This window comes from Microtus ochrogaster, linkage group LG5 (assembly GCF_000317375.1).
Source record: "Microtus ochrogaster isolate Prairie Vole_2 linkage group LG5, MicOch1.0, whole genome shotgun sequence".
Lineage (NCBI taxonomy): Eukaryota > Metazoa > Chordata > Mammalia > Rodentia > Cricetidae > Microtus > Microtus ochrogaster.
The window spans coordinates 48,826,407-48,839,148 of NC_022031.1; positions in this window are offsets into that span (position 1 = coordinate 48,826,407).

Here is a 12,742-nt window from a genome sequence, read left to right on the forward strand (position 1 = left end):
CAGAGATCCGCCTGCCTCTGCCTCCCGAGTGCTGGGATTAAAGGCGTGCGCCACCACCGCCCGGCTACATTTTATATGTATTCTGCAAGAATAGAAAGGAAAGCAGAAAGAAGGGCGAGACCCAGTGCAGAGAAGGCCCCTGGGGCACCAAGGAGACTGGAGAATGCAGAGGGAGAGCCGCCCCTGAAGGCTCTAGAATTTCATTGTTTCATTAGCTGTGGACCAGGCTTCCACTCTCTCTAAAGGAGATACAAAGTATTTTTTTTGCCCTAAATTTGCAAAATTTATTTATTTTTTCTTTTTTTAAATTAAAAAAATTTTTCCCATGATATTTATTGGGTTCTACATTTTTTCTCTGCTCCCCTCCCTGCCTCTCCCCCTCTCCCTTCAATCCTCCTGCAAGGTCCCCATGCTCCCAATTTACTCAGGAGATCTTGTCTTTTTATGCTTTCTACTTCCCATGTAGATTATATCTACGAGTCCCGCTTAGTGTCCACATTCTCTGGGATTGTGGTTTGTAGGCTTTGCTTTATGTTTATAAACCACCTATGAGTGCGCACATGTGATAATTGTCTTTCTGTGTCTGGGTTATGTCACTCAAAATAATGTTTTCTAGTCCCACTCATTTTCCTGCAAAATTCAAGCTGTCATTATTTTTTTCTGCTGTGTAGTACTCCATTGTGTAAATGTACCATTTTTTTTAAATCCATTCTTCGATTGAGGGGCATTTAAGTTGTTTCCAGGTTCTGGCTATGACAAACAAAGCTTCTATGAACATAGTTGAGCACATGTCCTTGTGGCATGATTGAACATCTATTAGATATATACCCAAAAGCGGTATTGCTGGGTCTTGAGGAAGGTTGTTTCCTAATTTTCTGAGAAATCGCCACACTGACATTCAAAGGGGTTGTACCAGCTTGCATTCCCACCAGCAATGCAGAAGTGTTCCCTTTCCCCCACAACCTCTCCAGCATAAATTGTCATCAGTGTTTTTGATCTTGGCCATTCTTACAGGTGTAAGATGGAATCTCAGAATAGTTTTGATTTGCATTTCTCTGATGACTAAGGATGTTGAACATTTCCTTAAGTGTCTTTCAGCCATTTTAGATTTCTCTATTGGGAGTTCTCTGTTTAGGTTTGTACTCCATTTATTTTTATTGGATTATGTGATCTTTGGTGTCCAATTTCTTGAGTTCTTTGTATATTTTGGAGATCAGACCTCTGTCTGATATGAGGTTAGTGAAGATCTTTTTCCATTCTGTAGGATGTCTGAGAAACAAAGTATTAAAGTGACCATTCAAGGTGGGTCAGGTGCCACTTGAACTAGATGTCATCATACATCCAGGGGAAGGAGAAGCTAAGGATACCTTTGGGTGGCTCAAAGATGGCTTTTCCTTCCTGATTTGATGACTGCTGGAAGGGTAGGGAAATAGTGCCCACATCCCAGAGTGTGGGCTCTGCCCTTCCCCCTTTAAAACCTGCTTTCCTTTTCTGCTTTCGGATCTCCTCCTCTTTTAGGGGCACCCTATGCTAAATCCATTGCATATGGTGGGTGTGTCATCTGTAGAAGGACCAGAGGACTGGATGGTGGGCATAGCTGAGCTGAAGCCCACAGACACTGAGGAGTGGAAGGTGACTGAAGCTTGTCCATCCGTTTGGGAGCGGATGTGAAATTGTTCCCAGTGTCTGTCTGGATTGCATAGGTCTTATGTGGATCCACGCCACAAATGGTGGGCATCATTTTGTAGACAGAGGCTGCTCATTTGTTTCCTAGATGCCTAGATCCAAATAATCACAGAGATATTTTATTAATTACAGCACTGCTTGGCCAGTAGCTCAAGCATATTTCTACCTAGCTCTTATGTCTTAAATTAATCCATTTCTATTAACCTGTGTAGGCCAAGGTGGTGGCCTACTGGTAAGGTATCAATGTTCTGGCATCTTTCTCCTTCAGCAGTTGCATGGTGTCTCCTTGACTTCATCTACTCTCTCTCTGTTCAGATTTCCTGCCTGGATTTATTCTGCTAAACCATTGGCCCAAATAGCTTTATTTATCAACCAATAAAAGCAACACATATACCGAAGGACACCCCACATCACTGGTGCTTGCTATAATCCCAACAAGTAGAGGTAGAGGCAGAAGTATAAAGTGTTCAGGGACATCCTCGGCTACATAGTGAGTTGTCAGTTAGCCTGGGTTGTATGAGACTCTGCTTCAAAAAAAAAAGATAGAAAAATCTTGGAGGAAAAGTATTTATTGTGTAAAATTTCTAACACACTAAAAACTAGGAACAAAACCATCTACCATATGCATCAACACACAAATTTATCTTCTCTATCCCATAATGGTCACCTCATCCCTATGCCCCGATCTTTACACATATTGGGTTATTTTAAATCAAGTACCACACATTGCTCTTTTTAATCCCTTATAATTCTATAATTGGTTAAGTTTTAGCTCTTTCTAAACATAAAAACACAATATAGAGCTGGAACACTGTCAGATCATAAACTAAAGGGTGAAAGTAGGAGCTTCTGGCTCCCTGAAGACATATGTACCTAGAAGAGCCTAGACGGCCAGTTGACAGCATGTAGGAGAGAAAACTTAGATATCAGACTCCTATATTTAGTGCTGAGGCTTTGCACTTTCTGCCTTTCCACCAACCCACCCACCCATCCACCCTCACACACACACACACACTTCCAGCTATCAGTTCCTCCATCAATGCATCCATTTGTCCATCCATAATCTATTCTTATCCACTCACCTATCTCTCCACTCACTCATCAATTCATCTACACATCTACCCCCACATCCACCACCCACCTTTCTACTCCCTCATCTATGCACCCATGCATCCACCATCTATCATGACCCATCTATCCACTCATTCACTCATCCATCATCCACCCACCCATCTACATTCATCCATCTGCTCATCCCTCCCTCCATTCATCCATCCAATGACTCATCCATTCCATCTAAGTAAATATTCACCCATCTACCCTATCCACCCATCCATTCATCTATTGATCATCCGTCTATCATTCTTAATCTCTGGGCATACACCAGTCATCACTTAGAGTCTATGACCCAGGAACTGAGCCAAGTACTGGACACATTAAGGCTGAATTATATTCAGTCTTAGTCACCAGGGTGATTCAGGCCAGTGCAGAGATGATCAGGGAAGCAGAAGATGCGAGTGTAGGGCTTCCTGATTTGCCAAAAAGCTCACAGTTATGAACTCAAAAAGGAGTTCACTGTGTGGGTCCTGAAATGTCTACTTCAAAATCCACAGGAATCAGCCAAGCACGGTGGAGAAGGTGAGGGGTGGGCATAGCTAGAGGGAGTAGAGGAACTGCAGGAGCAAAGCCTAGAAACTGGGGAGAGGGGAGCCCGTCGGAGGAGCAGCGAGTGTTTTCTGGATGGCTAAGGCAGAAGGTGTGAAGGGTAGGATGCCTTTTGACCTTGGAGGCCCCTGGGCACTGTTATTTTCCAAGGCTCCACGCCCACGTTCTATTAGACACATTAAAATTCACCCACTTTGCATATTAAATGAGTTATATATAGCTACCTAACAGGGGAGGCCAGTTGCAAAGACAGTTGACATAATGTTACCTTTTGTAGACATTTAATTATACACTCGTCAATTTCAACTTGGCAGCCTTTTTATTTTAAACTTTTTGGGAAGTGTGGGTGCACATGGAGCAGCTGGGGAACGAATCTGGCGGCTGTGCTTGGAACACCTAGCTGATGGTAATGGAGAGGGAGTCCTAGGAGGAAGTCAGCCCCCACACAGCACCAGCCTTTTCAGTGCCTTGGCAGAGGGCTCTGAGTGTCTACCAGACAGACTAGCATGAGAAACTTTAAGGGTTTTAAACAGAGGCTGGAGCGAGCCTCTCAGGAGAAGTCTAGAAGCAGGAGATTGGGGAGGGGGCCTGCCTAGGACTTCAGCTGCAAAGTTAGGAAGGGTCCAGGAGGTCTACATTTGTAGGCCTGGCCTGAGTCAGTTCCCAGAGCACAGGACGAGCCTGCGCAGTTGGTGGCACCACAAAGGAAGCCTCCTTCCTCCAGAGGGCGTCACAGGACAGCTTTTCCCAAGGGAAGGCAGCCTATGCAGCTGCCATAAAGGCAGGCTTTGGCTGGTTGGTTACAATCACTGAGCTGGGCAGGAAGTCGGCTTTTCTGGATCTCCCAGGGAAGAGAAAGCCTGGAAGGAACCTGGTTAGGGAAGAAGGAGCCTGGCCTTCCAGACTAGCTGAGACCAAGGTCCAGAGAAGAAGGAAACAAACCAATGAACACCTCCAAGACTTACAGAAAACTTAGGGGCTTCCAACCTCCGTGTACAAGCGGGGAGCTAGCCTGATCCCCTCATCTTACTAAAGAGGAAGCAGACCAAGGAGTAAGGCAGCTTGTCTGGGGGCTCCAGAGCCTGTTGGAGGCAAGCCAAGACTAGAGGCTAGCCCTGTCCTGGCACTCACCCCTCTTTAATGACATACGTGGCTCTGTCACGTTGTGGTGCTCAGAGACATGGCAGATAAAATCAAGTGCCAGGCACCTGCCACACACCAGGCTCCGTGCTAAGCACTTTATTCTTCCTATTGACCTTCATTCCCATGACATCCCCGGAGGCTGGGTGATGTCATCCCGTTTCTTCTCCCCTCCCCCCCACTTCAAGAAAACAGATCCACTGGAGGCAGAGGTTATGCTCAGTTTAAAGTCACTCAGAGGTGCTTCACGGCCAGGCCCATTCAAAGGGTCTCCCTGACCCAGCCCCAGGGCTCAGTTTTAATTCTGAGGAGAAGATAATAATGCCAGATTATTTTCTAAGAACAGGTCAGTTTTGTCCAGTGAAGTCGCTTTTTAGTGCCGGTGAATGGATTCCCATACTATTTGTATTTTCAATAGGGATGCTTTCTGTCGTTGATCTTCAGCCAAGAAATTAAATTAACCAGGACACCTTTAGCCCCGAGCACTCTGGCTGCATGGTTCATGGAGATCTGACAATGCCAGCTATGCGACTTAGGAGCAGAATAAATTGCCCTTAGGAGGGACCTAAATCTTCAAACAGAATCCCTAATCCTTGCGTTTGGGCAGGAAGGGCCCTTAGAGAGCGACTTTTAGGGGACCTTGGGCCTCGGAGAGAGAGACAGCCACTCTCCAATCTCACAGAACAGACAGAACTCAGACAAGAAGCATTTCTAGTCATGGCGGAAGCCGTTCGCTCCAAAGTACGGTTGGAAGCTGGCAAAATGGAAGGCGGTTAGGGTGAGGCGTGTGTCCTCTCCGCTTCCCACAACCCAGAAGCTCAGTGTGGGACCATCAGTAAGATCTCCTGCTCGAGGCCTAGGACGGAGGCAAAGAAGCAGTCCCTCCTGGAGGAGCCTTTCAGGACCCACTCAGCAATAATTACTGTGGGGAACAAGGGCAACTTAGCCAATAAGGAATTTAAGGTCTTGCTTTCAGGGGGCTTATGTTCTAAGGTTGGGGTGAGAGAAGACAGACAGCCCATGGAACACAAAGAGAATGCCACCTGCCATGAAGACCTTCACTGGGAGGGGGTCTGAGGAAAGAGGGAAGGAGCTGGGCGTGTGAGATTTGTGACTTGAATTAGTAAGGAGGAAGGAACTTCTGCAGAAAGAAAGACAGTCTGGACCAGCAAGTTTAAAGGCCCTGGGGTGGGGAACAAGGTTTTTGGAAGAACCAAGAAGTACTTTAAGGCTTTCTGTAGTTATAAATAAGGTACCGTTTTAAACTTTCGGCGTGTCCACTGTGAAAAGGAAAAAAGAGGGGCGGTGGTGGCGCATGCCTTTAATCTCAGCACTCGGGAGGCAGAGGCAGGCGGATCTCTGTGAGTTCGAGGCCAGCCTGGTCTACAAGAGCTAGTTCCAGGACAGGCTCCAAAGCCACAGCAAAACCCTGTCTCGAAAAACAAAACAAAACAAAACAAAACAAAAAAAAAAAAAAAGGAAAAAGGAAATGAGTAAAGTTAACTTACGTTTTATTAACAGAAAACAAACAATGAAGAAAATCGAGCGCCACTGAATATGTCTGTAATCCCTCCCTTGTATTGGGGAAGCTGAGACAGGATGGGGAGTTAAAAGTCAATCTGGGCCATATAATGAAACCTACATCTTAATATATATAATAAGAAAAAGAACCGGGGACGTAGCCTAGTGATAGAGAGCTTGCCTAGCATGTGTGAGCACTGAGTTCCATAAACCCGGTACCATGGGGGGGAAAAAAAAACATCCTTCTCTATCTTCAAAATATGGTGCGTATTAGAAGCACGTGTGAAGCATTCATTAACCACGGATGCCTATTGGGTAGGAATAGGAGCCCAGCGTGGGTGATGATTGGCAGGGATTGGAAGGAAGGGTTCTAGATTTGGAGCCTCCAAATCCCAGTCAGCCTGAGGGTCGAAGAAGACAGGGATGCCACACTCTGCCTTCCTCAGAGGCCTCCTGATCTCTTCCCAGGATCTGTTCTGAGGAAGCCCGCTTGTGCACACGTGGGAAAGCTGCGTGCTGGCCCCGGGCCTGGAGCCACCTCCCGCGCCCACTCGGCCTGGTCTCATTCCAGAAGCTGCATCCGCCCAGGTGAGGTGAGGCCTCTCTTCCAGCCGCTTAGCCCCGCCCCTTGGGCACGGTTTTGGTTTTCGGGTGCAGACAGGTCTGCATTCCTCTGAAGAGGCCCGCTTGGCCCATCAAAGCCGGCGACAGAGTCACATCACAAAAATCTTTAATAAATAAATAAATTAAAAAGAAAAAGAAATCCACGATGACTGCCTGCAGTTCCAACGATCTCCACGAGGGGCGCCAGCAGGACTGGCCATGCTGGCTGCTACCCAACTCAGGGGGCCTCTAGGAACCTTCTTCTGGAGCCCTGGGGGCTCTGCTGCCACCACCAAAGTTCTTTCGCCTTCACTCAATCCAGCTGTGCTGTGCTATCAGCGGTCGCCTGGATTTCTAAAATTTTCTTAAGCACCTGCTAAGATGATGGGGAGGCTACCAGCTGCGAGCCAGACTCAGGAAGGAGAGAGGTGCTTTGGGAGCCCTTGTGCTTGGGGTGAATCCAAAGTCTGTACATTCCGAGACTGGAGCCAGGAACAAAAAAGATTCCACTGTTCGGATGTTTTCGCCCCTGAGGCTGAAATAACAGCGGAGGCCTGACTGCCCACGTGGTGTCTGTGGCCAGAATAGGACCCACATAATAATGGCTTAGATCAGGGAAGGGCCTTTCCCATTCCATGATGCAATATTGTCATGACAGCAACAACAAGGCTCCGCCAGCTGAAGTAGGTACACAATGGCGCCTTGCCTCTGCCCTGCCCACACCTCTGTGCCTTCCAGTAGCATTCCCTGGACGTGTGTGGAGTTGCAGGACTCCAGGGAAGTGCCCGGCTCCAGAGGGACCTGCCCCGGGCTCATCCCCGAGGGACTGCTGGGCTGAGCTGGTTCTCTCTTCCTGAGCCACCAGTCAGCAAACGAGAGCTATGTGGGTGGGCTATCTTGTAGAGACACGATCGTGCCCATCCCTCTATAACTGTCCCTGAGTTGTGACCACACTTTTGCAAGAAGTTTACCTTAAACAGCCCTAACAAAATGGCACAGGCTAGTTAACCAAGGAACACAGGATGTGATAGACAGGAACCCACAAAGGGGTTCTGTGAGCCAGCTCGGATTGATTTTGTGAGGTACATAAACATGGATTTTGGGGAAAGAGAAGTCCAGAGCTGTAAGGCTAGATACAGACAACTGGACACATCTGGATACAGACAACTGGAAACAGGAGGATGGGAAACATCCTTCTTGGCACAGGTGAGTTGGAACCAAGAGTGCCAGGATTTCAAGACCATCCTCAGCTTATATCAAGTCGAAGGCTAGCATGGCTATGGGAGCCCCTCTCTCAGCAAACAGGGTAGGCAGAGTCCATACCTAGTAAGCCTGAGGCCCTAGGTTCAATTCCCAGTCCAGGAGGAAGAACGGAAGGAAAGAAGGGAGGAAGGGAAGAATTCAAAAACGGGTAGGAACAGCAAACGAAGGTAGATTTCAAATATACAAATCGAAGGAGGTAGTCTGGGAGCAGCTTGAGGAAAGGGCAGACTGGGAAAGTGGATGAGGGAAGAGTTGAGCCACCTCTTGCCAAGTGTTTTTGTACCTCTTGTGGATGACAGACTGCAAAAAAGCACACTCACGAGGGTGTTTGGTTCCTGTAGCAACCCTCGAAGGCAGGGGCAGCTCTAAATTCACAGTCTCTGGTATTCCACGTTCCAGAAAGCTCTGGAAAAATGAAAGCCCTTTTGTGACTTGCTTGGTGATAAGAGCTGGTCTGGAGAAACATGAGTTCGTTTTTATCTTAACCGGTATGAATATTCATGTTCAGTGCAAAAAATCAGGGCGCTGCCGCAGACTTCAGTGGAGATTCCCTATTATACATTCTATGTGTGCCTCTTGCCTTTCAGAAACCGGAAGCCTGAGTTCTGGGATGTACCTGGATGGGCGAGCTTTAAGGAAGACACTGTAGACCCACGCTATGCTTATTTTGAAGGAGGAAGCTTGGATCCGAGGAGAGAAATAGGGCATACTGTGCCCCGGGGTGGAGGTAGGGGAACCAGGCGGTAGACAGAAGACTCGGGCCCTGATAGTGTTCCAAACAAGGTGATGAGTCCACAGGGCCCAACACAGGCTGAGCCTGAAGAGTAACCTGATGGCCTGGTGGCGAGCAGGCTGCATGGGTTGTTTTTAATCCACAAATACAAAGTGAAGGAAAACATGCCCAGAGCCAGAAGGCAATGTGACTTCTGTACTCCCACAAGATGTGGGTACCTCCAGAGCGCCGGCATCTGGGCTCTCGGCAGTAACAGAGGTTTCAACACAGTGACTCTGTGGTCTGCAGCCCAAGTCCCACAGCTCATTAGCAATTTGCTTTGATTCCTTGCTTGTTCCTTCTGCAATGTAGAGATGATATCATTTTCTAGATACGGGGTGCTGGAAAGCAGTTAGTATAGGGCGTGTATCCTGGCGAGCATGATATCAGTGTTGGTGGTGACTATCACACTAGCCCCCCCGAATTAATGGGGTCACAATACAGTTGTCTCAGCGATGCTTGAAATAGCCATAGCACAGAACTTTACATCCAGGAGTCTCAAAGGTATCATGTATGTCTCTTGGAGGGGTCCATGACTCAGTAGGAATACAATGACTATACTTGAATTGCTTGATTTTCTTTCAAGTAAATTTGAATTGCTTTCAAGTAATTTGTCATTGTTTCTGCCTATTCAAACAGGCATAAAGATCACCAGCATCACTGCTTCCTGGCTTTGGATACCACGTGATCAGTGGTCCACCATGCATTCTTCCCCACAGTAAACTGTCTTCTGAGCATGAGCCCAAACAAACCCTTCCTTCCACAGAACACAGAAGGAAACATAAAACCAGCATAGAACGAGCCTACCCAATATTCTGTATGTAAAAATGTTAGGATAGTTTGTTCTGTCTTTTACGTAGATTTGGCTATAATTAAACATGAAAATCGGGTTGGATACATAGCTCAGTGAGTAGAGGGGCTGCTTGCCTAGCATTCTCGAGGCCCTGGGTTTAATCACTAGCATGGATTAAAACTGGCAGTAGCAGTGTAAGCAAGTAGTGCCAGCATTCAGAGAGTGGATGCAGGAGGGTCAGGAGTTCAAGACAGCCTCAGCGCTAAGGTGAGTTCCAGGCCAGTCTGGAATACGGGAGACCTGTCAGAGAGAGGGCGAGGAGCAATGATATATTAGGGAACTGAATGCAAAATCTAACAGATGAAATGCTCGCGATTTCGTAGGCTTTCTGGTCATTTGGAAGTTAGCAGGCGGGAGGGACCCATGGAATTTTGGGAAAGCGGTGAAGCCAAGTTCCGAAGTAAACACCCATGATGCCTTGTCTGCCTACAGCCTGAACAAACCTCCAGGGTAGTACTTATGGGGATCTTCATCCCCTCTCAGGCCCTGATCTGGGCACTGGGGAAGAGCCAGATTTAACTGTGGGAAGGTTGCATCCGTCAGTGGATGGAGACACCACCAGAGTGCAGGAGGCCTCTGGTTGTGCTCAGAGTTCTAGGTTCACATCCAGGATCTGGGGAGCTGGGAAGGCTGCCACCAACAATTAGCACCTGAAATTGCCTAAGAGCCCCTTCAGGAGTGAAGCCCAGCTTCAGCTCACACCAGAGTTACCAGGATGGCCTGCTAAAAGCCAGACTGTGGGTCCCTGTAACCAGCGTTCCCAATGCAGTAGTGGGCTGGGATTTATATTTCTAAATTTCCGGGTGCCAGCACTTCTCAGAGCCGGGGACCAGATTGAGAATCATTGATGTTGGTCAGAAAGAGCAGAACGGGCATTGCAAGGAGTGGGGGAGTATATACAAGGGCAGAAAGGAGCAGCCTGTCAACAGGTGTTTAGAAAAAAGAGAGCAGGAGGACACCTGGGTGGTACTGGGTAAGGAGGTGCCAAGCCAAGAAGTTTGGACTTGGTCCTGGACCAGAGGCACAGCCAAAGGAGCTTCTTGTGGAGGGAAGAAGGCCAACAGATTGGGAGTTGAGCACAGTCCCTCTGGAGGGTAGGGGGAATGGGAAAGAGAAAATGAAGCTGACTCAACTAGCCTGTCAGATCCCATGGAGTTGATCTTGTTGCTACACAGAGGCCCAGAGGTCAGAAGCAAGCAGCACCCCAGGCAATTAGCGGTTTACGCAGGACTGCGGGCAGGCTCTCAGGCGGTGGTAAGGTAAGGAGTGAGCCCTGGCTGAAGCACCCTGTGTGCACACAGACGGCCTGAGATCAGGCACTGCCAATGAAACACAGAGAAGGTCAGGGACCTGGCTAAGGTTAGGACAGAGGCTGATGAGACAGTGGGGTGGGGGTGGGGCTCTCCTCTTTATACCACTCCATATTCCACAGCCTATACTCTGCAGGGACTTAATCTCATTCCTTCAGGGTCTAGGGGATAATGCGGTGTCTGTGAAGAGTGTATGTGCACGCATGTGTGTGTTTGTGTGTGTCTGTGTCTGCCATGGGTGTGAAGTGTGAATGTTTGGTGTCCCTGAAATGGGTGTTGGGTGCTGTTATAGCTGTCCCCAAGCCTCTCCTGTCCCACATGTTACTGAAGATGTAAGGATTCCCTTGGGAACATTCCTAAGGACACAGGGATGACTAAGGACTTTGCCTGGCCATTAGTTTTACATCAGGGGTGACAGAAGCAGTAGAAGCAGCGAGAGGCTCTCATTCAGAAAACCTTCAGAGTGGGTCACAGAGAGGAATGGGAAATAGGGCATGAGAATGAGAGAGAGAGAGAGAGAGAGAGAGAGAGAGAGAGAGAGAGAGAGAGAGATCATATAGGGAAGGACCATTGACTTCAAGTCAGAAAAGCTGGGGTCAAGAGTTTCATCAGCCATTTGCTGCCCTGTGACTCGGGACAAATGTCCCTTCTTTGGAAGACCGTTTCCTCAACCAGTAAGACGAGATGGCTGATCCCTAAGCTCTCTTCCAGCCCTGGCCTTCTATGCTTTCCCTTTTAGAGGTACTCAGGTGCAACCTTCTCAGGAAAACGTTCAAACTTTCAAAGGGCACGCTTTTGTGTGCACCTGATCTCTTGTGCTCCAGCCAGCACTGTCCGCGTTCATGATTTTCTATGATGTCTGCATTTTCTCATTTATCCTGATTTCCTTGTTTGTGTAGGTTGGCTCTGTTGTTTTAGGCAAATAAGGAGTCCCATGCCAACAGGAATATCCTGTTGACAGGAGGCTCTTTTCACAAGGTCCCAACTGTTTGAAAACATTTGTGTATCACCCCAGCAGACTGCGTCTTCTGATAAGCAACTGCTTTTGTTTGTTTGTTTGTTTTGTTTTTGTTTTTTTTTCTCCTAGTGATATTATTATCTTGTAGGTAACCATTTCTTTGGAGAAGAACTATGGAAGGTGATTATCATGTTTACTTGGTTCTTCCTCTTCTATGTTAGTTTTCCAGGGCTGATATGACAACCCATTGACAGGGTGCCTTAAACACAAGAGCCGCCTTGGTCTGGAGGTAAGAGGATTAAGGTCAAGTTGCCAGCAGAGCTGGTTCCTATTAAAAGCATGTGGGAGCCTGTTGCATGCCTCTTCCTCGGCTGCGTTTTTATTGGGAAAGCTTGGTCTTCTTTGGCTGGTAGAAGACACTGGGTGTCTGCCTTCATCTTTGCAGGGCATTCTTTCTCCCTTTATGCCCATTTGTACCCAAATTTCTTTATTATACAGACGCTAGTCAAGAGGCTAGGCATGAGCAATGGGCTCTTAACAGTCAAGTGCAAAAAAGGCTGAGGCCTTTCCTGGTTCCTGAAAAAGGAAGACAGCTGCTTAGCTAGAACAAGACAATCCATTGCCTTCTTGAGCAAGCCTGTGCACATACAAGCTCCCACTCCCCCACAAAGCAGATGGCAGCACAAGCTAATGTGCTAAGAGGCTGGGCTGGGGTGTGTGTGACATACGTGCTTTTAGGGCCACAAAGTTTACCTTCCTTTACTTGTGTAAGGAAGGGGCACTGAGAAACTGCAATTTCATTCATTTGGAACTAGCCCGTGAAAGACAGGTGTGGTGTCACATACCTATAGTCCCAGTACTTGGGGAATGGGAGGAGGAGCAAGGGCAGCTTCAGAGACCTTGGGGAGGGAGAGAGGGAGGGAGAGAGAGAGGGAGAGAGGGAGGGAGGGAGGGAAGAAAGGAGGGAGGGA